Source organism: Taudactylus pleione, unplaced genomic scaffold (assembly GCF_031769625.1).
Source record: "Taudactylus pleione unplaced genomic scaffold, aTauple2 ptg000817l, whole genome shotgun sequence".
NCBI lineage: Eukaryota > Metazoa > Chordata > Amphibia > Anura > Myobatrachidae > Taudactylus > Taudactylus pleione.
The window spans coordinates 1,081,450-1,108,792 of NW_028285219.1; the positions used below are offsets into that span (position 1 = coordinate 1,081,450).

Sequence of the window (27,343 nt, forward strand, 5' to 3'; positions counted from 1 at the left end):
ATACATTGGCATGCCCCCCGGAGCAAAGAATTTGGATACATACAGAAGCCAATGTTTTATCAATTTACTCACCATCTAGCCTTCTCTGGTGTTCTCTTGCTAGCCACCCTACAACCATATTTTCGTTACTGTCTGTTCGTTTCACATTGACCATTTGGGATTTTTGAACCAGATTATACGACCTTCGGTCTTCCCACCCCTTACTAACTCCTCTCTGGAATAACCCTGCTTTTCCACCAGGTATGTACCACAAAGTATTTTATTTTTGCACACGCCAGAATATTCTTATTCCTTTAGACATTGCGCCTTTTCATTCTTTTCCTGATTTTGCTAGTTTACAAACTCGTTATTCTTTCCCACATAAAGTTTTCTATCAATATCTACAAATACACCACTTATCAAACACTCCCACAGGCCCTCTTCCCACCTCTAGTTCCCCCATATAATCATTATGCAGACACTCTCAAAATACTAAGGGGCTTATCCCTACCATATATCAAATTGCTATTCTCCCACAATCAGCCCCAACAGGCCGTGGGTGAGGCTCTGACCCCCGAGGAACGGTCCGAAATCAGACTGGCAGTTGCCAAAAGCTCCATTTGCATTAAAGAAAATTACTATAAACTCTATTTCCGCTGGTACTTAGAACCTACCCGTCTCCACGCAATATATCCTACAGCAGTGGTCTCCAACCTTAATTTGGGTAAGAGCTACTTGAGAAAAATAAGACGTCTTGAAGAGCCATATTTTATTTTTGAAAACTAGCTAATAACCAAATTTTTTTATAGAAAAACAATGAATTTATTAAGACAATGATAAATATAAATGTTATTAGCGAGATTTTAGTTTTCAGAAATAAAATGTGGAGAGCTGTCAGCAGGGGGCTGCTGGATGGTTTGTGCGGGACAGGCCCCACACCCCCTTTCAAAGTGCCCGACTCTACCTCTGATGCCTGAGAGCTGTCAGCGGGGAGCAGGGGGATGATGGGTAGAGAGGGGATAAGTGCTGACAACAGCTGGCGCAGTACTAGGGAGCAAAAGGGGTTGGGGGCAGGCAGCACTGGGGGTAGGCAGTACTGGGGTTAAGTAGGGGACAAGGGTAGATAGTAGTTGGGGCATAAGTGGGGGGGCAAGGAGGTGGTTAGGAGTAGGGAAGGGGTAAGGGTAGATATCAGCTGGGGCAGCACTGGGGGCAAGGAGGAGGTTATAGGGCCAGGCAGTGCTGGGGGTAGGGAGGGGGCAAGAGTAGACAGAAGGGTATCTTAAAGTAGCAGTAAGCCCATCGTCTCCATCCCACCACTACAAACACCAGCACTACCACTTTGCCAAACGGTGATATCCCCTTCTGGCTGCTCGCTCGCACCTCTTTACTGTTAGCAGCAGCCATGGGAAGTCATCCCCAGATACCACCCCCCACCTATCACAGCACCACCAGCGCACCAAACCAACCCCCACCCACTTACTTCAATTATCCTCCAGGTCAGGGAGTGCAGCCACACGCACAAACACCATCTTCTCTTCATAGCTCCTCGTGCCTGGTCCACGTTCGCATTATGCTGCCAAGGTGCAGTCTGTGTTCTTGTAAAGCCAGGGGCCGTCCTCATACTGGATGCTGCCGGGGGTCGTCTATGTAGCCGGGGGTCTGTTTGTATCTCTGTAGGCTTAGGCTAGAGGATGTCCTCTCGCCGAGGGCCGCCTGTGGTGCCGAGGGTTATCTGTGGCAACGGGAGCCATCCTCATGGTGGGTGTCGCCAGGAGACGCCTGTGTGCCAGGGGACGCCTGTGTCCCTGCGGTGTTGGGGGATGCAGCATCTAGGAGGTAAGGCGCCTAAAGTCTGGCTCCACCTCCACTTTGTACAGTCCTCCCTGGCCGGGCTAGGGAGACATCAATCACTGAATAAGGAGCCACAGGATTGGTCAGCGCAGCACATCCCCAGGGACCCACCCTTTGTCCAAAAGAGAGTCCCCGGTCCTCATATTCTTGCAATCACTGGCGAGCTAACATGTCTGTGGCCGCGAGCGACCGCTGTCCTACAGCTTCCAACCTCTGCTGGCGACAATGTGGGCAGCAGGGAACCCTGTTACACATCTGGTGGACATGCCCCTACATCCAATCCTTTTGGAAAGTCCATGATTTAATTAAAATCTATAACTGGACTGCAAATCCCAGATACCCCTCTCTATTCCTTATTGTCTAGACCTATTCCATCTTTCCCATGCCAAACACAGAAGTTGATCAAACATATATTAAGTGCAGCCAAATGTCATATTGCGTCGCAATGAAAATAGACCAAACCTCGCTCTATTTCAGCCACAATTCAAGCTGTTTGGTCCATCTATAGACTGGAAAGAATCACATGGTTCCTACATGATACCACTGCTACATTTATTAAATCTGGACTCCTTGGACAAATCATTTTGAGGCCGAACCTCCTCTATCTACAATTTAGTTTTGCTCACTTCTTATGATTCTGGATGACACGCACCGACTGATTCTCTCCCTTGTCCTTCCCTTTTTCTATCTTCCTCCTTTTCCGCTTCCCCTCCCTTTCCCAATACTTCGTTTTTATTTGAAATATTTAACGTTTTATTATTTGTTGCTCTACTATTTTTATCTGAAGACATATTTACATATTTCTGTGATGTCAAAGGTATATTATTGTTCTTATTTTATTTCTAATGTCCTATATTGTTCATTCTATTTTGGACTGTTTATCTGTGTATTTCATATAATTGAAAAATTCAATAAATAAAAAAAAACAAAAAAAACTTAATGCTCAACAGTTGCTAATTAGCACCATCTTGAGAACCCAGTATAAAAGGGTTCGAATGCCAGTCTAACATTACCTTTTGATAAAGCTGTAATTGCACACAGTGAACCGCATCAAGGGACTGGCTGATTCACTCTCCACTACTCATAACCCAACGGGAGCTGACTCTCTACTTGTTCACTAGTGTTCCTGCATCACTTTTACCACTAGCAGATTGGACCTGTTACAGGAAATTGTGCTACTTTCAATTTGTATACTGGGGTCTCTGCATCATCCTCACTACCAGCAGATCGGATCTGTGTTACAGGGAACTGTGTTACATGAGACTACTCATATACCAACAGACCGGACCGGTGCTACAGGGGACTATCAGATTTGCAAAAAGCTTTGCCAGCATTGCTAAAGGGACCCCATAATCTTGGACACTGGATCTGGTAACTATCATTCAGTGTTGGTTTCAGTTTATCTAGCAAGAAGAGACTGCTCCTTGTATGAACTCATATATAAATTAATCATAACATCTGGGACAGAGTACATATATCATGTGGATTGAGTGATTTTTTACTTTTATCAGTATTGTGCCATTTCATTTTACATTCTTTTGTATATATTTATACATAAGTATTTTAGTACGGTGATCTTATGCATATGAATTTATGAGATTAAAATTTGCACTTTATATGCGATTCATGTTTATGACTGTCACTATAGAGCGATGCATTTTCCCGTTTTCTTGCCCACCGCTGCCAACGTCCGCACCACAGTCGGGTCCACAACACCGCTAGCACCCGCACCGCCTCCCGCCGCTGCTAACATCCGCACCATAAGCCATCAAACTGGAGTACCCGGAGGAAACCCACGCAAGCACTGGGAGAATATACAAACTTCACACAGTTATGGCCATAGTGGCAATTGAACCCACGACCTCAGTGCTGTGAGGCAGTAATGCTAACCATTATGCCATCTGTGCTGCCCGATTAGTACAGATTTAACTCTTGGATATCCAAGGAAATGGATCAACTAGCTTTTGATATTTTATAAAGGTAATTACAGGGAAAACTCTCCTTATATGTACTAAATAAGTACAACGTGTGCTAGTGTCTCATTTCCATCCGCCCTCTACATTTCATCCCACTCTTTTCTGCGACTTGTGTCATCTGTGATTTTTCTCATTACTCAGACTATCCTGCCGCCCTCCTATAGTCTTAAGACCTTTTTTCTGGGCATATCCGGATTCCCCTCCTCCATCTCACCAGCAGGAGTCTCTAATGTTTTTCCTTACCCAGCAATGTTGTTGGCATACATCTGGCAGCTCCTGTTGACATTATCTTTAGATTGCTTATTTTCCCTCCAGCAGAGAGCACTGTCATATAACCCAGCTCGTGTCCTAAACTGCAGGCTCTGTACAGGCTTTCTTTCACCATCTTAATGTCATCAAGCCTGCGAGGCAGCTGATGGCTCTGGAAATGAATTAAGGTTTCTCTTTTCGTGGTGAGAATGTGATAAATTGTCTCTGCTCCTGGGGAAGCAAATCATTTAAAAATTATTTTTCTATGTATTCTTATAACACAAACATAGGGACCTGTCATCCAGATTTGTTGTCCTCACAGTTTAAAAATGACACTTGCAAAATGTTTCATATAACCTGTTTTCCTAGAGAATAGATAATACAGTACAGTCTGGTGATGTCCTTCCCCATTATTATGTTGACCACTAATGACTTTGGGGATGGGGGCTTGAACTATGACACAATTCCTGGTATAGAGTGTTTCAACTTCACTGTGCCTGTCATGGGCCACCCTCAGAGAAATGGCTAACAGCTCTTAGTATTGATGGTCCCTGCCAATCATGATTAATATACATTTCCGCACCGCATTTGTCTCAGATCATTAGGCAGATACTGCTGCTTTCCTTTAGCACAACACCTACTTGCTATAGCTAGAGCTGCACCTACCACATCGATTTACAAGAGCACATATGAAATACTCTATTTTTAGAATTGTATTTTATCTATCCATCCACAGACATCACACACATTTAAATGTTCCTTTTGTTTTCTATTTTTGATATACTAACAGCGCCAGTGATATAAAGATATAGACAGGTTTATAGCTAGCTATAGATGTATCTATCTATACCTAATCTGCATTTTGTAATTGATGTATTTTTTGGAGTGCATTAGCAGTATGGTCAGATGTTTACTAAATAGTATTTGAAAAGAAGAATTCACACAGAGTTTACATGCTGGCAGCTTTATCGCTGGCAAGGTCTTGGCACAGATGCTCAGACCCATTAATGTTACCACTACATTTTGCATACAAACCTAATCAGCAACCATTTAAATCTCAGCAGCCTGCAGGGTGCTTAGGAGCAGCTCCCGTCATAGGATATGACACTTACAAAACTAACTACAACGCGGTTCCTGCTTAGAGCATTTCAGTATACTTTTTCCCTGAAACATCTTTTAAAGGATTGATCCAGAATACTATTTTTCTACTGCAGCTAAGAGACCTTTTATTGGCCAAAATTTATATATTCATGTTATTGAGAATATGGTTTTCAATTGTACTTGCTGGTACAATGAAGGAAAGTTATTATTTTGGCACTTTTACAGAACGTAGATTTAGTTTACAAAGCACACGGATTTCCATACACAGAATAATACCTTGGTTTGCAGCCATGCTCCTAGATGATATACTCAGCACATATCAAAGTGCATGTTTACTCTTCATTCTCTGGAGACGCCTCCGCAATCTGCGCATTGGTGTGCAGATAGGGGGGGAAATCTCAAGAGGTGCACGGTGTAAAAATGTAAATAATTAGAAATCCAGCCTCCTACCACTGTAGAACCAGACTTTTTATTAAATAAAACATTTCAATTTTACTGTTAAAATGCTGCATGATTTTGCTTTATTTATGACAATCAATCCTGAGAGATTACATGTGGTACTTGTGTGTTTGAATCTGATCTTACATTGGACAAGGGGCATTTAGAAACACTCTCCTCTGCCAGATTGTGTCTGAAAGCTGCAAAATGCATGCCACTAAATTTACAGAACGTGCCCTCTGAGCTGGATGGCAGTATAACCCTCTGCACAGCAATGACTTCATGAAAAATGTGCCCTCTCTCCACTCCTTTTTTCAGTTCTCTTGTGTCACAAATTAAACTTGGTGGCGTAGCACGGGTGGAGCGAATCCTCCCCCTGATACAAAAATAGTGATGGGTTGCGCCTCCATGAGATAGACGTGGCCAGCAGATGCCATGTTGTGGAGGAGGCTGCCTATACGCTTTGCTCTATTGCCGTTCACTTCATGTCATAATCTGGGGGCATTACAATGTGACAGTGAATTTCTGGGGGCATCTCAGTGTGGTATAACGTGACCTTATGAGGGCACTAAATGTGACATAATATGAATTTCTGTGATCATTACAGTGTTTACTGTGAATTATTTGGAATAAAAATACAGCGTGGGATATTGTAAGCTACTGTGAGAACTACAGTGTAGCATAATGTGACCTAGTGGGGCACTACAATGTGGCATAATGTGACCTCACGAGGGCACTAAATACGAGATAATGTGAATTTCTGTGAGCATTAGTGTGGCATACTGTGAATTATTGGGAGCACTAAATTTTGGTATAATCTGACCTACTGATGCATTACAGCGTGGAACAATGTAGACTTACTGTGAATTATTTTGAGTAAAAAATTGTTATAATCTGACCTACTGAGGCACTACAGCATGGCATAAAGTGACCTTATGGGGCCACTACAATGTGGCATAATGTGACCTCATGAGGGCACTGCAATGTGGCATAAAGTGAATTTCTGGGAGCATTACAGAGTGATATACAAAAGATTATTGGGAGCAATAAATTGTGGCCAAATGTGACCTACTGGGTACACTACATTGTGGAATAATGTGAATTGATGGGAGCATTAAATTGTGGCATAATCTTACCTACTAGGGGGGCACTACAGTGTGGCATAATGTAAACTACTGGGGAAACTACTATGTGACAATGTGACCACTACAATATGGCATAATATGAATTTCTGGGAGCATTACAATGTGGTATAATGTGAATTATTGGGAACACTAAATTGTAGCATAATTTTACCTACTGGGGGGCACTACAAAGTGGCACAATGTGAATTTCTGGGGGCACTTAATTGTGGCATAATGTGAACTACTGGGGCACAACAGTATGGTATATTGTAAACCACGGGAGGGAACTACAGTGTAGCATAATGTGACCTACTGGGGACACTACAACATGGCGTAGTGTGACCTAATGGGAGAGGGGGTACAGTGTGGGATAATGTGACCTACTGGGTGCATTATAGTGCAGTAAGGTGGACGTAGGTGCCTGCAATGCATGCAGCAATGAAATGGCTCTGGAGGGCATGTCCACGCCCACCATGACATAGCCCCACCAGCATAATTATGTAGCCATGCACCCAAAATCCCCCCCCAGGTAGCACTTATTTTTTTCCCTTTGTTCCCCATCGCTACAAAACCTGATTAAACTCTTGTTTGGCACTGCTCCGCAGAATTAAATGGGAGGCCTACTCCAAAACCATATCTGAAACATATTTACCAGTTTAATATTTGCCAAAAGTAAAAAGTGGAGATTTACTGTACACCTATCATAATAATTTTAACCACAAAAAGAAAAACAAGTGCACAACTAAAAATTAACTGATTATATATAAATACATACATCTTTGCAGTAAATAGAGGTTTTTGTCATAATCTCGGCAAAGGTTATGGGCCTACCCACCACATCCGGGTAAGCTCTGTAGGGTAGGTTCCTAACATACTAGGGTCCAAATCCAGAGCGCAGGACACCCCCAAACTAGCCCAGCTAAGCCACCCCAAAGCACCACTATAATAAGAAAAGTGAAGTGTAAAGGAAATAATTAAGAGCAGCTGCATATAAAGAATAAAAACGTGAATACATATATAAAATACAGCCAGTGAAGTGTTAAAATGTGTTGAAGGAAAAATGTGTTCTACTGCGGTGCACTGAGGCAGATCAACCAAAGCAACCCAGGAGGACCCACACCCCAAAAATGAACCAAAGCTGCACTACACAGTCTAAGTATTTGCAGGACTTACCTATATTGTGCCTCTGACTGATGGGCATATTACAATGCCAGACTCCATGCTCTATACCAATGTAGTAGGGGTGCACAGGTAGCACCACCAAATTATAATATATATATATATTTTTTTTTTTTTTTTTTTTTCAGGGTGTGCAGTCTGAGGCCCGTTTTCTATATATTTTAATTTTAACCAATTAAAAAGCATTATCCTCACTGATATTATAGTCTACGTGCCTTCAAGAAAAAACACTTTGTTCTGTACTGATGGATTTCTGGCCTACTTGTACCAATTAAGTACGTCACTGCAGTCGCTGCCAAGGCCTGTGCAAGATTTATAGGTGCCCTAGGCAAAACTACACAAGGGCGCTCCTGCTCCTCTCAACAACCTCCACTTACATACACACATACATGTCGACTCTAGCCCCCATCCCAGCCACCTTGCTGTACATAGTCAGAAGTCAGACTTGCGGCTGCAATAAATTAAGACACGCATTCATGCTACAAAATGCAACTTACAGCTGCAAAAAGCAACAAATACGTCTGACTTTGAATAAGGTTTAAAAATTATTCTGAAAACATGCATGTCTATGGTATATAACAAACATCTGATTAACAATTAAACATACACTTTAGTAAGCCTAGCCAAAAAATAAAATAAAAAATAAATCAATATATCTTGCAACAATACTATTATACAGTACTATATATTTTAATTGCCAGTCACTAAGCTTGGTTTTAAAAGCAAGACAGAATATAAAACTTAGTGCTTTAGGGGACTATTCATCATTCATATTTTTAGGTGAAAATAAAATAGTTCAACTAAAATTGTAAACTTAAATTATGGAGTATATTCATTGCATAAGTAATTGAGGAGATATTATGAATACAAGTTTTTGTGGGCTACCTGCAAATGTTAAGTAACCCCTGGATGTATCTAAAGGGGACAGCATCAGATAATTGCTGTGGATCTCGTTTCCGACTGCAAAAGCAGCCTGTCAGGTTGCAACCTAGGATCGGCCGTTACTCCCCTCAGCTTCCCATGACCTCTCGAGTGGTCAGACGCCTGTTACGGTGGCAAGTGACGCGCTGAGGATTATACCTGGGGTCGGCTAGCATAGGCAAAGGCAGGGGGGGGTTTCCGTCTGCCTGGAAACCCCCCTCCCCAGCACATACCATGACCACAGTAGAAATAGTAATATCATAGAATTTTACTAGTGCTGCATGTTCTTCTCAGTGTCACAAATGAAATAATTAGCACCACCTGTGGATCTTTTAATATATATCAGCCAGTAATAAATAACCTGTGCACCAAGTAGGAGATCTGGAAAACATGCACTGTTAGGGATGCACTGCTATAGAGCCCAATATGTACATATATGTCCAGGGCAGTGCTAGGTTCTTCTGCTGCTCCTCCAGGCTCACGGACTTGCTTCAATGCTCTGGAATGGTGCCCACATCTAAAATAAAAACATTCAGCTCAGGAAGGATGGCCCTACTGCTGCATTAAATGACTTACTGTGATCCTGTATATGCTGGAATTATGACACACAATACACATTGTATGACGCATATTAAAGCTGGATAAGTACTAATTCTGCCCTCTTCATGGACTGGCCACACTCGCTCTAAAATCAAACATTTGGAAACCCCCCTTTAGAAACCGTGCGTTTGCCACTGTGCTAGGACATCCATGTGCTCACTCCGTGATTTGGTTCCTGCGGTTACAGTCATGATTAGCCCTTTACCCAACGGTAGCATTGGTTGCGGTCAGCTGACACTATCCTCCAATGGACTGCTACCTAGTGTATACTAGGTGTGTGTGTGTGTGTGTGTGTATTTAGTACGTCATCCGAGTACCATCTCCTGGTGCCATTCTCCTGTGCCAGTTCTGCGTCATCCAAGTACAATTTCCTAGTGCCAGTCTCCTGTGCGAGCTCTGCGTCTTGATCAACAGGGTGTGTACCTAGTAGATCACCCAAGTGCAAGACTTCCAGTATCATTGATTTTTTTTTTTTCCTATTGCGTGCGCAAAAATCTCTAAAAATTCTTGTGGCGCATGCATTAAATTGGGTGTAAGCACAGAGTAGCAGTACTGATTGAGGCACACCATGTGTGAAATGTATTGGAAATGTGCCTGGTGTTCCTGGGTGGCGACTCAGAGGTGGCTATTCAGAAGCACGGAGATGGTGTGTCTTATGGGAGTGTTGCAGAACTGGTTGTGAACTCAGACGCTGTATTGCTCACAATGGAGGCCTTACTCTGATGGAGAATCTGCACCTAGCATGGGACTGCTGCTAGTTTCCATGGTACGACTAAAGACACACCAAGCCGGATTTCTGCGTCTAAAAATCCTCAAAGTGGGTGTCACACATTCAGATGCACAGCTACTGTACATACCACGGACGGGCTTGTACCGATATTAGCATTAAGAATCAGGCCCATAGGGGCCTATTTATCATTAAATATGTGCAGCATATTTGGGTATTTTCAGGGGGTACCCACAAATATGAAGTATCCCCCAGATATACTATGGGGGGATCGCAGTAGATATCTCCAATATCTGCTCCAGTCCCTCTATAGCAGACTGCAGCTGCAACCCCCACAGGTTTCTATGGGGGTTCCGAAGTGGTCAGATTTACCTTCACATTCAGGAGTTTGGCGTCTACAGCTAACACTATCTGGAGAAGGCATAAGCCACTGCAACCTCTAGGCTACAGTTCCAAAATTCACAGGGAATACAGTCGTGGTCAGTAGACTGCGCATGCACAGGAGTCCCGATAAAGGAGTTAAGAGATCGCTTTTGTCCTCACTTCACACCGAACACAACGCAGGGATGGGCTCCTTTCTGAGTCCCTGCATGTGCTATTTAATACATTCGGGTGGTATCACATATTGAAATGCGATTTTTAGCACGAATATCGCACCCAGATCGCATTGATTATGTAATTATTGCAGACCCTCCAACATGACCCATTCCATTAGGTACACAATGCTTTGCTACTGGACTAATTTACGATTGCAGCCACCTGTGCTGAAACACCTGTCTCATCAATTATTACCACCAGTTATTTATATAGCGCACACATATTCCGCAGCGCTTTACAGAGTAATCTTACCATTCACATCAGTCCCTGCCCCAGTGGAGCTTACACTCTATATTCCCTATCACATGCGCACACACATACACACTAGGGTTAATATATATTGGGAGCCAATTAACCTACCAGTATATTTTTGGAGTGTGGGAGGAAACCGGAGTACCAGGAGGAAACCCACGCAAGCACAGGGAGAATATACAAACTCCACACCTAGTTCAGGACATGTGACTGCAATCATAAATTACATAAGAAGTCCAGGAGCAGAGCAATTTGCACCTAATGGAACGGGTCATGTTGGAGGGTAGGTTATTGATAAATGGGCCCCTTAGTGTAGTGTAGCAGGCTACTAGCACTAATGATAATAATACAGCACTTACCACCTGGCAGTGTAGACACCATTATAAAGATTCCCAGCAGATTACTTTCCCTCAGCAGCATGCAGCTCCCTTGTCTCCTGTCTGTGAGCTGGAGGCGGAGCTTCCCTATGTGTGCTGGGATGGAGGAAGGTGAGGTCCATAGGAGAGAGCAGGGGATGAAAATGGACACTGCGCTTACTATCATAGTCAGACTGCATCAGCGCTCTGGCTAGCCTGGAGCAGCTGAACAGTGTTTGGGATAGTCGCGGCCCGCAGCCGCTGACACCATAATTTCAAAGACATCCTCCATTTTCGGAATGGGCAGAACCAGCGGTGCTCCCCAGGTGCCGGCACCCTTGGCAGCTGCCCAAAGCTGCTTAATGGTAGTGTCGGCTCTGGTCGCTGGTGCGATTTTGTACACAGAGTATATGCAAAAATATGCTGTCACAGATGCTGGAATTTGTATTGAGACGCCCACAGGCACCACCGCAACTTCAAGTAACTCCGCACTCGTGCACAGCTGCATACGCAGATCCTTTGATAATCGGCCTCCTGAGTAACCCTATGGTTGCGCAGAATGGCCTCCTGAACTGAGACACTACAGTCATGTTTTGTATGTACGGGATCACAGACGCAGGCAGCGACATGTCCCAAAGAGACTTACGTCTGCATTTTTGGTGGCTCACCCTGTTACCTCCCCCAAACGGCCCTAAACTGTCAATAGGGGCACAGAGATTAGCCTTACCCACTGGGAATGCCACTAAGCCGCACTCCCTCAATTGATTGGCCTGTCACCTGCCAGTTTCCCTCTGCAAGGACATCAGTTAATGGTCTCATGCCACAGATGTTCATCTGATGGCCATCTCTGTTGCTTTCACTATTTAGCTCTTGCGAGTCTATTTAGCAATCTTGTCCCTGCGAAGTGTTGAAAGAGAAGTGCGCTACTGCGCAGAGTCCAGTCTGCCTGTTTTCGAGGGAGGCTTCATGCCCTATCACAAATGGCCGCCGAACTGACTACTGAGCATATGCAGGGACCATCTTGTCTGTACTGTTAAAGAGTTACATGGTGGGAGACGTTTGTCTCCTATGAGAGATCCGGCTGGTGAGCTGTATCAAACCCTGCTCTCTATTAACAGAGTGCATGTAGCAGAGAGTACGACTGTGCCTGCCATCTCTAAACCAACACCACTGGTTAAGTAATGGGGTTGTTCATAGTTTGATTCATCAGCTGGTATGTGCCTTATATCTCTGCAATAGCTACACCTGCACAACATCATTTCCAACACGAAGTCCCCGCCGGCTTGTTATCATTGGTCAGAAAAGACGACTTTTCTTGTTTTGCGTAAGCTCCGACCTCAGGTTGGGCCTACGCATCCTGATGGCTCAATCATGGTATCACACAGAGAGAGATGAGCTCATCGTACTCATTGCACTAGGAAGTGGGTGGGACGCGAGAAGGTAACCTGTGCTCCCAGGAGACTCCTGCACGTATTGTTAATCACCTATACAATAGATTATTTTGGTAAACACGCAACACATGGAAAACACATCTCTAGAGGCTGCGCGCATTTGCTTCCATGCTTTATCTACAAATTCTTACAGTGCACTAAACAGACTATGATAAATAAATACACAAACATACAATGATTATGTTCTTTGTTGGGGGAGATGGGCGCCAGAATGTGCACTAAGCACATGACAAATTGTAATGCAAAGCAAGATCTGATGCTGTGCAGCATTGCTAGTTGAAGAATGGCAATTATTAGGGAAAGACATTCTTACCGCTTTCCCTCACCAGGGGTTCTCTGCTTTTAATACACATTGTAGATGACACTGCAGCTAGATTAAAGATGGGTGAAAAAAAAGAGACCTGCTGGGATTGTTTAGAAGCTGCTTTCATATACAATATTTAAAATAGAAGAGGGAGATTAAGGAGAAACCACAAGATCAACCAATGCAGAAACAGAAAATATTAGACAAATCCTGCACCTCCCACCTCTCCATTATCAGCTGGGGCCAGCACAATCTTGTCTTTTGTATTAAACTGCAAGACATCAATAATACCAGCGTTAACTATTTCTCACAGCAAGGTCTTGCTAATAAGCTTGGCAGTGTGAGACACCTGCAGCTCTGCTTCCCTCAAGCTTAGATAGTGATACAGATGTGAGCAACATCCCTGTTAATTGACCCTTGTGTTATTTTTCTCTTTTGTGCCAGAGCACATAGCCATTTCCAACTGGGCTGCAGATTAACTCTGCTAGCTGCAAAGAGTCATACTTTATAACCATTGCTGTATAAAGGAAAATTGAGCCGCCATCAGGTATCCTGGGGCCCAGGACAGATGGCAAGAGCAGGATTCCCTCTACTTCCCCACGTCTTTTACTCCCTGTGTAACTCACGGTTCCCTCATACATTTACAATTGCATTTCATACTCTCCCCTTGCCACATATGCTACACCACCATTCCCCACTTGTTATGTCTGCCTTCACCCTCTCTCCCATGTCCACCACCAATGTACTCCTATGCCTCGTCCCTATGAGGGACCTGCCTGGGCATGAAGAATGCTGTGCTGGTTTTTGTTTTTTTCTGACCAGTGTAGAAATTAAATACCATGTCGTGCAGAGCTTAAAGTGGCCCTGGAGAGGTGGTGGAACTCATCGCCAAAACCTGTGGGCCGCTTAGGCCCTCGTAGCTTCTGGGATTATGATAGTGTGAAATAAATTTTACATGCTTTTTAACAGTCCTGACACCAGCTGAGACTATAATGTTAGATAACTTAAAAATAATAAATGATTTATTCCATCAATGTCAGTCTAAGTTATTGTTCTGCCTCCTTGTGGTCCCCTCAAACAAGTGAGTCACTTTTTTTGGGCAAACCCTATGTATCCCCTGTGCTTGGGTGGCTTTTCTTACTTACATGGTGGTCTCTGAAGAAATTGAGCTTTCCTGGGCAGACAGTGTCTTGAGCCGGTATTCATTAAGCATATAGGAGATTATGCGGTATGGATGCCACCTGTTGATTTAGGAATAATATGTCATATTCATACGGAATCGGTAGATCAAAAAAAAACAAAAAAACCCCCAGATCATTACCCCACCAATAAACTGAAAGCTCACACTCACCATTAAATAACACTGGTTAACAAAGATTCTGTCCCACGCAATAAAAAATACCTGATTCTGATATACATTTCCACTCTGAATTCAAATAAGGTTTCCGAATTATTCTATCACCCATAGTTTTTTTGTTCCAGCAAAAGCGCTTTAGATCATTTGGAACCAAAATAGTAGCAAACCTAGCTATTTATACTATTAAAATAATATTTATGCTATACTTCTCTTGTTGAGCCAGAAAAAAAAAAAAAAGGTATTTGCCTCCGTTGCACATTAAGCTTGGCTGATGAAGCTCTTAACTGTCATTTTTCAAACACAGCCTGTGAGATGACAGATGGGAGCTGATTGGCTGGCACCTTATAACTTTTCACTCTGTCTCCTAACACTGCTTAGTAAATAGACCCCTTAAGCTGAAGACGGCACAGGCCTTCTAACATATGATATAGTATAAAATGATAGTTTATAGTTAAATGTGGGTACTAGAAAACAAGACCAGTTCATTAAAATGAGTGTCAAGCACTTTGGGTAGTAGTGGAGTTCAGTCATTGTCCCCATATGCAGATAATTTCTTCTTAGTAACTGACCAAAATGTAATTATTAATTTAAAAAAGCATATATTTTCTACTGGAACATTTACTAGCCTGGTAATTCTCATGTTTGTTCTGCGGTTTTCCTACTATTGCTAACCTAACTGATAAATGAGCCATTTCCCTATTACTCCCTTCAGAGCCAGATTACTGACAAGGCGATACAGGCGGGCACACGGTGGTCCTAGGGGGCCCAGCTCTCTCCTGCCACCACTAGGGCTGGCTCAAGGCCTGTTCCAGTGGAGCGAGTGCACAAGTGTGCCACGCCACAGTGGGCACAGAGCAGTGGATGCCTGGACCCACACCCCCTGCGCTGCATCCCCGTAGCCTGGCCTGAGCAGTGCTGGTCTCTTCCAGGTGTACACGCACAGCGATGTAGTGACTCGGTGAGTGAGATACTTACACAGAGTAGCCTGCTGTGCTGGACTTCGGCTGTGATGTGCTGGACTGCAGTACTGAGCAGGTACTTAAGGGCTGCAGTGCAATGCTGAGGGGCCGTGGGCCCAGGTGATGGATGAGGGAGGTAGCGGGACTATGGGTCCTATTCATCATCAATCACTTCTTTTCTACAAAAGCAGGTGAAAACTAAAATTTTCACCTGCAATTATAAAAATTAATTTTTCGGGCCACTCAGCAAAAGGGTAAAAAGCAGGACATATCACATATCTCCTGCTTACTGGAATGGCCCGCTGTCCCCATACACTAGTATTGGGACAGAATTCATCAGGCTCTCAAAATACAAAATTTTCAGAGCTTGATTGCAGGAGCATTCGCCATCTTCAGATGGCGACTGCTTCCACTACTCGCTCCTTTCCTATGGGAAGGAGTCCCAGGCCGCGAAAAGGGATCCTTTGGGATTCCTCCGCCCCTGTCCAGCTCCTTCCACCGAACGTCGGGACTCTTGTGCGCATGCGTGATCTGTAGGTCACGCATGAGCACTTGTCTCACTTCTCCGAAAGGAAAAGATTCACTGCTCCGGAAGGTACAGTGAAAAAACAAGAGATATGGTAAGAACTTACCTTTGTTATCTCTGTTTCTACGAAGTCCATAGGGTCCAAAGGGTTGACCTTGGGGTATAGCTGGATCTGGATCCACGGGCACCACGCAGTTAAAGCTTTGCTGCTCTCAGGATGCACTTGGGTCCGTCCTCCTCTATACCCCGCCCCCGAGCCACAGCACCTCAGTTGGTAAGCAGCCAAGGCCGGAGGAGGAGACTAAACAGAGAGAAGGAAGACTGGAACACACAGGAAACCATACTCACAGAAATGGGAGACGGAAAACCAGTGATCAGCCACACAGCCCATATGAAGCCAGGTTCGTCAGGGTGGGTGCCCTGTAGACCCTATGGACTTCGTAGAAACAGAGATAACAAAAGGTAAGTTCTTACCATATCTCTTGTTTTCTACTTCAGGGTCCACAGGGATGACCTTGGGGATGTCCCAAAGCAGTTCAACTAAGGGTGGGGACGCTCCTATGCTGAAAGGAGAACCCGGCGCCCAAAGGATGCATCCTGAGAGGCGATTGTGTCAAACGCATAGAACCTCAAAAACGTCTGAATGGAAGACCAAGTCGCCGCCTTAAACAGCTGAACAGCAGAGGCGCCACGTCTAGCAGCCCAAGAGGGACCCACAGAACGAATGGATTGAGCCTTAACCGAGGTTGGCACAGGTAAACCCTCCTGTGCATAAGCCTCACAAATAACGGAACAAAGCCAACGGGCTAACGTTTGTTTGTTGGCAGGCTAACCCCTCCTGTGAAAACCAAAGAGGATAAACAATGAATCAGACTTCCAAACAGAAGCAGTCCGGTCCACATAGATTCTAAGCGCCCGGACTACATCTAAGGAAGCCTCACCAGCGGAAAGATCAGATCAGGTGACTGAAAAGCTGGCACAGCAAGTTCCTGATTGATGTGGAACTTCGAAACCACTTTAGGTAAAAACTCAGGACGAGTGCGGAGCACCGCTCTGTCCTGGTGAAAAATCAGAAAAGGAAAGCGACAGGAAAGCGCCCCCACTTCAGACACCCTCCTGGCAGAAGCAATTGCCAGGAGAAAAACGGTCTTAAACGTCAAACACTTGAGTTCCACCGACTCAAGAAGCTCAAAAGGAGGACCCTGCAGGACCCGTAGAACCACCGCCAAGTCCCAAGGAGCCACAGGAGGCACGAAGGGAGGCTGGATTCGGAGAACACCTTGGAAAAAGGTGTGAACATCTGGCAGTGTAGCAATCAGTCGTTGGAACCACACGGACAAAGTGGACACATGAATCTTCAGAGAGGCAAGGCGTAAGCCGAGGTCCAAACCTGATTGAAGAAATTCCAAGATCCTAGAAACTCGGATCATAGCTTCTGGACTCACACCACTGAAAGTGCGCCACACCCTGTGGTAAATCCGTGCAGAAGCAGGCTTGCGTGCCCTGAGCATGGTACTAATAACCGAACCCGAGAACCCCCGAGACCTCAAGACGGCTGTCTCAAGAGCCACGCCGTCAGACAGCTGACGCAGATCCGGGTAAAGGCAGGGCCCTTGAGACAATAGGTCCTGACGCTGAGGAAGAAGGTACGGAGCGTCGATGGAGACGCTCCTCAGATCGGAGTACCAAGGACATCTGGGCCACGCCGAAGTCACCAGCACGAGCGTGCCGCCGTCCTGCTTGAATTTCCGCAGGACCCGAGGAAGCAGGGATATCGGCGGAAACAGATACGCCAGGTGAAACGTCCATTTCACTGACAGCGCGTCTACCAGACATGCGCCTGCGTCTCTTGTCCTTGACCCGTAAACGATCAACTTGTGATTGTGACAGGAGGCCATCAAGTCCAGCTCCGGCAGCCCCCATCTGTCCACGAGTAGCTGAAACACCTCTGGGTGAAGCGACCATTCCCCGGGATGCACGTCGTGACGGCTCAGGAAGTCCTCCTCCAAATTGAGGACTCCGGGGATGAAGACCACCGAGATCGCTGGAATGTGGCACTCCGCCCAAGCAAAATGCGAGACACCTCCGTCATCGCAGCCCGACTGAGAGTTCCTCCTTGGTGGTTGATATAAGCCACTGTGGTGGCGTTGTCGGACTGCACCTGAACCACCCTTCCGTGACGACTGCAGGGCCCTGTATACCGCCCGCAGTTCCAGGATGTTGATGGGGAGAAGAGCTTCTTCCGCAGACCAACGACCCTGAAGTGACAACGAGCCGGTCACTGCCCCCCAACCCCAGAGACTGGCATCCGTCGTGATCAGGACCCAGTCCGGGATCCAAACGGGGCGCCCCTCGACCAGATGAGCTGTCTGAAGCCACCAAGCCAAAGACTGCCGAACCTCCGGGGACAACACCAGCATCTGAGAGCTGATCCAGTGAGGTAACCGGTTCCATTCCGATAGAATCAGCCCCTGCAGGGGCCGTGAATGGAACTGGGCAAATTCCACCATGTCGAATGTCGACACCATGGACCCCAGAACTCTCATAGCCGAATGGACCGACAGGCGGCAACTGCTCAGGCAACTGTGTATCCGCAGCTGTAGGGAGGAGACCTTCTCCGCAGTCAGGAAGATCCTTTGCTGACAAGATTCCAGCAGGGCTCCCAAATGAACCATCCGCTGTGATGGAATCAGGGAGGACTTTCTCCAATATATTAACCACCCGTGTGCTTGCAGGCAAGTGATCGTCAGGTGGAGATGTTGAAGCAGTACCTCCGGGGAGCTCGCCAGCAACAGGAGGTCGTCCAGATACGGCAGCAGCCGTACATTCTGGTTCCGAAGATGTGCGGCCATGACTGCCATAATCTTTGTGAATACCCTCGGTGCCGTGGAGAGGCCAAAGGGTAGCGCCCAGAACGGATAATGATGCTGAAGGATAGCGAACCTCAGATACCGCTGGTGCGAAGGTGCTATCGGAACATGGAGGTAGGCGTCCTGGATATCCAGGGACACCATGTAATCCCCAGGTTCCATCGCCAGAATGATGGAACGTAATGTTTCCATCCTGAATTTGGGAACTCTGAGGAATTTGTTCAGAGACTTCAAATTGAGAGAACCATTGATGAGAGCCATTGGGTTTTTGCACCAGAAACAGAGTAGAATAGTACCCCGTCCCTCGTTGTGATTGAGGAACGGGAACAAGGACCCCTGCTTTCAGCAAGGACTCTATAGCCTCCTGAATCTGTAAAGCCTTGGTTTTGTCCTGAGAAGGACTCGTGCAGAAAAACTGGTGGGGCGGTCTGTGCCGAAAAGACAGGGCGTACCCCTGGGAGACCACTTCTCAAACCCAGGCATCCTTGGTGGTATTGTGCCAGCACTGGGCAAATTGAAGAAGTCGGCCTCCCACTCTGGGGTCCCCCAGAGGGAGGCCCGTCCCATCAGGCAGAAGGTTTATCTTCCTGCTTGGAAGAAGGGCGCCTGGCACTCCAGGCCTGCTTCTTGGGCTTAGAGGCGGTCTTGGTCGCCGACTGCCTCGGGAAGGACTGACCTTTGGCCTTGCCCTGAACCCGAAAGCGGAGCTCCGTACTTTGGCAGGTGCTGAAGCCGACGGGAGGAAGGCTGATTTAGACTTAGCCAGAGTATCCACTATTTTGTCCAAGTCTGGACCAAAAAGCAACTCTCCATTAAAAGGTAAAGCCTCCAGGCCCTTTTTGGAGTCTGCGTCAGCTCTCCAGGACCGCAGCCACAAGGACCGACGCGCTGACACAGCTGCAGCCGACACCTTAGAGGTCAGCAGGCTTGCATCCAACGATGCTTTCCCAATGTAGGAAGCCGCATCTCTCATTTGTCCTATCAATGCTCTCTGGATATCCGGATCATCATCCGGAAAGGTAGCCTCCAAAGCGTTGGCCCAGCTCTCGATGGCCTTAGCCACCCAAGAGATGGCCATGGACGGACAGGCCACAGCCCCAGAGAGAGAGTAGATAGACTTTAAACAAGTCTCCACTTTCCTGCCCGTGGGATCCTTCAGGGAGGAGATAGACGGTAAAGGCAACATGGCGCTTTTAATTAAGCGGGTGACATGGGAATCCACCGCAAGCAGAGTTTCCCATTTCCTGCAATGAGCCTCAGGAACAGGATAGTTGGATGCCAACCGTTTCTGCGGTTGGAATCTCTTGCTGGGCAACTGCCAGGTCCCCGCCATATGATCAGTCAACTGGTCGGACAGGGGAAAAAACAGTCGAAGCTACTTTGGCTTTTTAAAATTAGGATACTTCGACCTGGGAGTCAGCGCATCCTCCTCTATATGAAGGAAGGCCCGCACCGCCCTAACCAATGCCGGCACATTAATGGAGGACTTAGTCTCCACCGCCTGGGACCCGGCATCCGAGTCAGAGTCCTCATGGACCTCACTGTCATCCGAAGACACGTCCATGTCCGTGAACTGCGCCGCCAGTGAAGCCAGAACGGGTCACTTGGACGCCTTTGGGGGCAAATCACTGTGTAACATCGACTGAAAAGCCGATGACGAGGCTGCCAGGCTCTGAACAGAGCTGGAGAGGACATCCACCCAGGGAGGGGGTACGGCCTGAGGATACCCCTGAAAGGGTACCATTGACTGCTGTGTCACCGTGGGAGACTGCACATACACAGGCAATCCCACATAAGGACCCACAGTCTGAGACCCGGGAGGAGACTGCACCAGAAGCGTAACACCCGGGGAACGGGGGATGGTAGGCTGAGGCAACGCCCTAGAAGGGACCGCAAGCCGGTCCGCGATAGACACCAGCACTTGTGCAAACATCGCCCAAGGAGGATCCTGCGCCACCGGGGGTTTAGAGGGACCAGGTACCAGCTGGCACCGCCCGCACAGACCGTCCTGAGACAAATCCACCCCATCAACACCTGCCGAACAGCGCCGGCAGGAAAACAACACAGGAGCCACGGAGTGCTCATTCTCCTCATCAGACATGACACAATAACTTTGCAATAAAAGTGTATCACCGTAAAGAGGTGAGGCGTATAACACCCGCGCACTCCCAAGTATGCAACACAAACAGCCCACAATATGGTACTGTGTAGCACACCACTGTATGTGATGGACCTCACAAATACGTAGATCTATATAAGTGAGGTACACAGAAAGAACACCCCTCCCCCACGCACCTGCGGGCCGTAGGAGAAGGAAAGGGATAGGTAGATGACAGTCAGCTAAAAATTAGCACAGAAAGCAGCACTAGCAAAAGTCACATACCATGCAGGAAGTTATACTCACTGCACCTTTCGCTACAATCAACCTCCCAGATTCAGTGTCTGGGAGGGCTATAGCAATGCGAACACAATCCTTCTGCAGGGGAGAGGTACGCAGGGGGACCGGTCCACGCACCGCATGGGAGATCTGCGTTGCCACTGAGTAGATGTCCGTCGGAGAGCTCTGAGGAGGAGTGGCCACAAGAGGAACAGCCCAGCGACGCCAGCACGCATGAGAGAAGGCGCACTGGGCTGAGGGGAGGTGCCGCTAAACCAGGGAAGGCTGCCTCCCCTGGCTAGCAATTAACCCCAGGCGCGCTGGTTCCTTTCCAGCAATTATTCCCTGGTGGTCCAGCGGTCACGCGGGGTATGCCTTGAAGGGGGAGCCCGCCGCCGCTACTAGCACCGCCAGTCTGTCCCCAGAGACCGGCGGCTGAAGACTGCATTTGTTTCCCAGCGCACAGCGCAAAGCGCTGCATGCGGCTTACCTGGCCCCGTGCGTCCGGCAGCAGTCAGTGGGAGGTCCCGGAGCCACGCTAGTACTGACTCCGGGGTCCCGCTGCGATCCCCAGATCAGTACTGACGTTGCAGCGCCAGCGGGGCTGTTGGAGTGGCAGCGTGGACATCCAGATGGACAGTCTGATGCTGCCGCTCTGAAGATAGTAAAAATAAATAAATAAAATCTTCTTTAAAAAGAATAAAAAATAAAGCTATGGGGCTGCTTATGCAGCCCCACTGCCCATGGTGACCCGACTCCGGCCGGGCACCAACTAAAACTGAGGTGCTGTGGCTCGGGGGCAGGGTATAGAGGAGGACGGACCCAAGTGCATCCTGAGAGCAGCAAAGCTTTAACTGCGTGGTGCCCGTGGATCCAGATCCAGCTATACCCCAAGGTCAACCCTGTGGACCCCCTATGGACCCTGCAGTAGAAAAGTCGGAGACAGCTGATTTTCGTATCAGCTGTCTCTGCGCTGGAGCAATGATGAAATGCTCCAGCACTCGCGTTGAGAAGGAACATTAATTATCGGGGTTCGTTCGGACCCCAATAATTAACATGTTAAATAGAGCCCTATGTACCAGCCCACTGGCCTGGACTCTCTGAAGGGAGGCACTCACTGGTAATGAAAATTAATCAATGTGTGTTATTTTATTTTATTTTTTTCCATCATCCGTTATTTCAGCAGACTTCACCCATTATGTATTCCACCTGACTTCTAGCAGTTTTTGTGGGGATGTGTGGGAATGGTACTGATCAGCCCATCATTAAGCCACTGTCCCATTGTGGAAACTGCCGTAGAAGCCTATGGACAATCTGCCACTGCTCTTAAACTGGGTACACACTGAGATGATGTCGGCACGATATATTGTTTCCAGCCTAATCGGAACAACATATCGGCCAATATATGCTCTCCCACGGCTGCTTGCGTCATTGCCCGGTTGCCCATGCTCCATACGCTATCGATATTGCAAACGGCCCCCTTGAAGGTAATGAAGGACGGAACAAGGTATTCAGTCATTCATTACCTTGTTCTGAAGTGTACCCAGGATCCAATATATTGGCCAGTACACATCACTCCCATGTTCTGCATTCTTATTGCACCAAGTGCATACCCAGCATTACTGCATAGATTATTAGCTCTCGCCTCTCCCCCCAAATTAAGTGGAACTAGCAGAGGGCAGTGTTCTCCCCAGAATTTTTTTCCAGCCGGGTGGCATCCAAAAGTAGCTGGGTGGGGGCCTTCGCAACAATGCGCGCTCCGGGAAAAGGGATATCTCCCAGAACAATCCAGCCCGACATGTCTTAGGCTACTCCCCCACTGGCGCTCAGTCAAAAGTGCCCATTATGCAGTGCCCCCTGTATTTGTGCCCTTTATACAGTGCCCCCTGTAGTTTTCCCCTTATGCATTGCCCCCTGTAGTTTAGCTTTGCCCTTAAGCAGTGCCCCCTGGCTGAAGTAGTGACCCCGGGCTGGCCCCTTTATGCAGTGCCTCCAAGTTGGCCCCTTTATGCAGTGCCCCAGACTGGTCCCGGTCCCAGTACTTACCTTTACTTGCTGGCTGCTCTCCCGCTCGCTGACTGGATCTAACTAGATCCAGCAGGCGCGCTGGTCAGGCTCCTCCATCACTGGGAACGCTGGCCTCTGAAGTGATCGGAGGCTTCTTTAGCCTCCGTTACTTCAGAGGCCAGTGTTTCACAGCGAAGGTCAGCGGGGAAAAGTGCCGGGCGGCAGGCTGTTTCTGCCGGGCGATGCGCCCGCAGAAAACAGCCTGGAGAGAACACTGAGAGGGGTAAATTGATTTAAAACTAATCAGGCATTAACGGACTCAAAAATCTGTTGGAAAAATAATATTATATTTTTCATTTTGGCTGTCTGATAAATTCTGCAGCAGCAGCAGCCAGAGTAATGATTGTATAGGCTACAATCATTACTCTTGCTGCTGCATTTTTCAATCTTCTTTAGAGTCTACTTCTATCAAAATTCAGACAAACAAGCTAGGACAGGACCTCTCCTCATGAAGACTTTCTGTGGGCAAACAGTGGGTGGGTTGTTTGGAGGGAGGAGCTCCCGCCCAGAATGATTGACACTGTCTGAGGAATCTGGCTGGCTGCTCAGGGTCCTAATTCCTGGCAGCCAGAACTCTCCAGATTCCATTCCCCAGCATTTCTCCTTTTCTAGTTACTACACTGTATAGCTGCTAGTGCAAATTACAGTTCTGGGGGGCTGGGGGCAATAATACAAGTTGTTTGGCCAAGGCCAGCAGCAGCTTGTCTCTGAATCAGGCAGGCGGCAGCCATCTTGTGGCATCTAGCCTGCTGCTCAGGGTCCTGTGACAAGCCTCTGTCAGGACCCTGGCCAGCCCAGATTCTGCAAGATGGCCAGAGTCAGCAGCACTACAGGACCGGGACATGCAGGAGGTGCTTCCCCCAGCACAAGCTGCGCTGTCTTGAGCTTATTGTAATGCAGAATATTTTTAAAACCGATTATGCCATTACCAGTATCTTGACTAGGGCCCCATGGGTTCTTAAGCTGCGATTTGGCCAAATCGGAACGACAAATTGTGCAGTGTGTGCACGATATGCACACTCCCGCGGTTGCATTAAACATAGTCAGGTTTGATGTGCTGCACATCAAACCTGACTATGCGGCACCATGCAATGTTATGAAGGACGGAAAGCGTTATCGTTCCTTCGTTCTGATGTGTACCCAGAATCCGATATGTCTGCACATTGTGACAACATCACCTGGGTCCTGTGCGCTCAGTGTGTACCCAGCTTTACCCTGGCACTGCTCCCCAATACCTAACATTTCTCCGCTACTCTGCTTCAATGCTAGCCTCAGCTTGTTGCTTCTCTCTTGCTATACAGTACTTCAATACTTCTCCCACTTCATTATTACTGCTCTCGTTCCAAGCAATCAAATGATTCTCAGACAACATTATGATCCTTTAAGTAAAAGTGAACGGGAAAAAAAAAATATATAATTAGGCTGCAGGGATAAGTTAGATTGAAATGCACAAAGTGGTAGGTTAGGTTTAAGTTATAGGGTAGAAAAAAAAGTAAAAAATATGAGTGGGGTATGGGAGAGAACTTTACAGCCACTGTAAATTCTTATCTGTTATTCCACCTGACTTCCAAGCCGCTTTTGTGAGGGCAAGTGGGGGTGGTACTGATCAGCCCTGGCACATTTAATAAGGTGGCCGGTCGCAGGAGAAGGGTCAGCCCTCAGAAAGCAGACAGACATTGGGTTGGTCACTAAAAAGCCAAATCTGGCCTTTAGTTAAAAAAAAAACAGGGAAAAAATATATAAAGTTTTTAAAAAGTACACATCATTGAGTCACTGTCCCATTGTGAAAACTCTCATAGAAGCCTATGTCAAATCTGCAACTGCTCTTACGCTATAGATGAGACAGAATAAAAAAATGCCCTATGCCAGAGGTTGCAAAACATTGGTCCTCGAAGGTACCCCAATAGTTTAGGTTTTACTGATATCCATGGTTGAGCACAGCTGGTTAAATCAAATTGACTGAGGTACTAATTAAGTCACCTGTGCTCAACCATGGATATCTCTAAAACCTGAACTGTTGGGGAGCATGGCGGACCGGGTTTGGGAACCACTACCCTATACATAAACTATACACTTCCCAATGTCTTTTCCGGTTTCTAAGTAGGCAAGTAGTGTATTTTATTATGTTCCATGCAGGCAATTACTTTTTGCTAGATCCCAGGGATGCACTATTCTCATGCTGCAAGCTGAGACCACACTGGCTACCCAGGCACACCAGTCTGTTACCTTAGGCACACCAGTCTGTTACCTTAGGCACGCCAGTCTGTTACCTTAGGCACGCCAGTCTGTTACCTTAGGCACGCCAGTCTGTTACCTTAGGCACGCCAGTCTGTTACCTTAGGCACGCCAGTCTGTTACCTTAGGCACGCCAGTCTGTTACCTTAGGCACGCCAGTCTGTTACCTTAGGCACGCCAGTCTGTTACCTTAGGCACGCCAGTCTGTTACCTTAGGCACGCCAGTCTGTTACCTTAGGCACGCCAGTCTGTTACCTTAGGCACACCAGTCTGTTACCTTACGCACACCAGTCTGTTACCTTACGCACACCAGTCTGTTACCTTACGCACACCAGTCTGTTACCTTACGCACACCAGTCTGTTACCTTAGACACACCAGTCTGTTACCTTACACACACCAGTCTGTTACCTTAGACACACCAGTCTGTTACCTTAGACACACCAGTCTGTTACCTTACGCACACCAGTCTGTTACCTTACGCACACCAGTCTGTTACCTTACGCACACCAGTCTGTTACCTTACGCACACCAGTCTGTTACCTTACGCACACCAGTCTGTTACCTTACGCACACCAGTCTGTTACCTTAGACACACCAGTCTGTTACCTTAGACACACCAGTCTGTTACCTTAGACACACCAGTCTGTTACCTTAGACACACCAGTCTGTTACCTTAGACACACCAGTCTGTTACCTTAGACACACCAGTCTGTTACCTTACGCACACCAGTCTGCTACCTTACGCACACCAGTCTGTTACCTTAGGCACACCAGTCTGTTACCTTAGGCACACCAGTCTGTTACCTTACGCACACCAGTCTGTTACCTTACGCACACCAGTCTGTTACCTTACGCACACCAGTCTGTTACCTTACGCACACCAGTCTGTTACCTTAGACACACCAGTCTGTTACCTTATGGAGCAGTTCTGGTAGAGAAATGTAAAAACTCCCATGTTCTGCATTCTTATTGCATCAAGGGCGTACCCAGCATTACTGCAGACATTATTAGCTCCCACCCCTCCCCCCAAATTAAGTAGGACTAGCAGAGGGGTAAGCTGATTTAAAAAAAGAAAATCAGACATTAACTGACTCAAAAATCTGTTGGAAAAATATTGTATTTTTCATTTTGGCTACCTGATAAATTCTGCAGCAGCAGCCAGAGTAATGATTGTATAGGCTACTTACATTTTTCAATCTTCTTTAGAGTCTACTTCTGTCAAATTTCAGATAAACAAGCTGGGACAGGACCTCTCCTCATGAAGACTAGTTCAAACAGTGGGCGGGTTGTTTGGAGGGAGGAGCTCCCGACCAAGATGATTGACACTTTGAGGAATCAGGCTGGCTGCTCAGGGTCCTAACTCGTGGCAGCCAGAACTATCCAGAATGATTCCATTCCCCAGCATTTCTCCTTTTCTAGTTACTACACTGTATGGCTGCTAGTGCAAATTACAGTTCTGGGGGGCTGGGGGCAAAAATACAAGTTGTTTGGCCAAGGCCAGCAGCAGCTTGTCTCTGAATCAGGCAAGCGGCAGCCATCTTGTGGCATCTAGCCTGCTGCTCAGGATCCTGACAAGCTTCTGTAAGGACCCTCAGCTCGCCCAGATTCTGTAAGATGGCCGCAGTAAGCAGCACTACAGGACAGGGACATGCAGGCTGCGCTTCCCCCAGCACTTGCTGCGCTGTCTTGAGCTTATTGTAATGCAGAATATTTCTAAAACGGATTATGCCTTGACCAGTATTTTGCCCAGGGCCCCATGGGTTCTTATGCTGCAATTTGGCCAAATCGGAATGACAAATTGTGCAGAGTGTATGCACGATATGCACACTCCTGCGGTTGCATG

The 27,343-nt window shown here is 46.9% G+C and overlaps 1 long non-coding RNA gene across 3 annotated transcripts in view; it reads right to left on the reverse strand.

The window, feature by feature from the left end:
- LOC148474709 (uncharacterized) overlaps window positions 1-26,898 on the reverse strand; it is an 88,890-nt gene extending 61,992 nt beyond the window's left edge. For 2 of the 3 annotated variants that reach the window (XR_015872854.1, XR_015872853.1), the window contains exons 1-2: window positions 26,688-26,898; window positions 14,254-14,349 (exon numbers count right to left, since the gene is read on the reverse strand). This is a non-coding gene — a long non-coding RNA (uncharacterized LOC148474709). Of the gene's footprint in view, window positions 1-14,253; window positions 14,350-23,641; window positions 23,670-26,687 lie in introns of those variants that run through there. The other variant, XR_015872855.1, reaches the window with a different exon arrangement.
- Window positions 26,899-27,343: the final 445 nt, after the last annotated feature.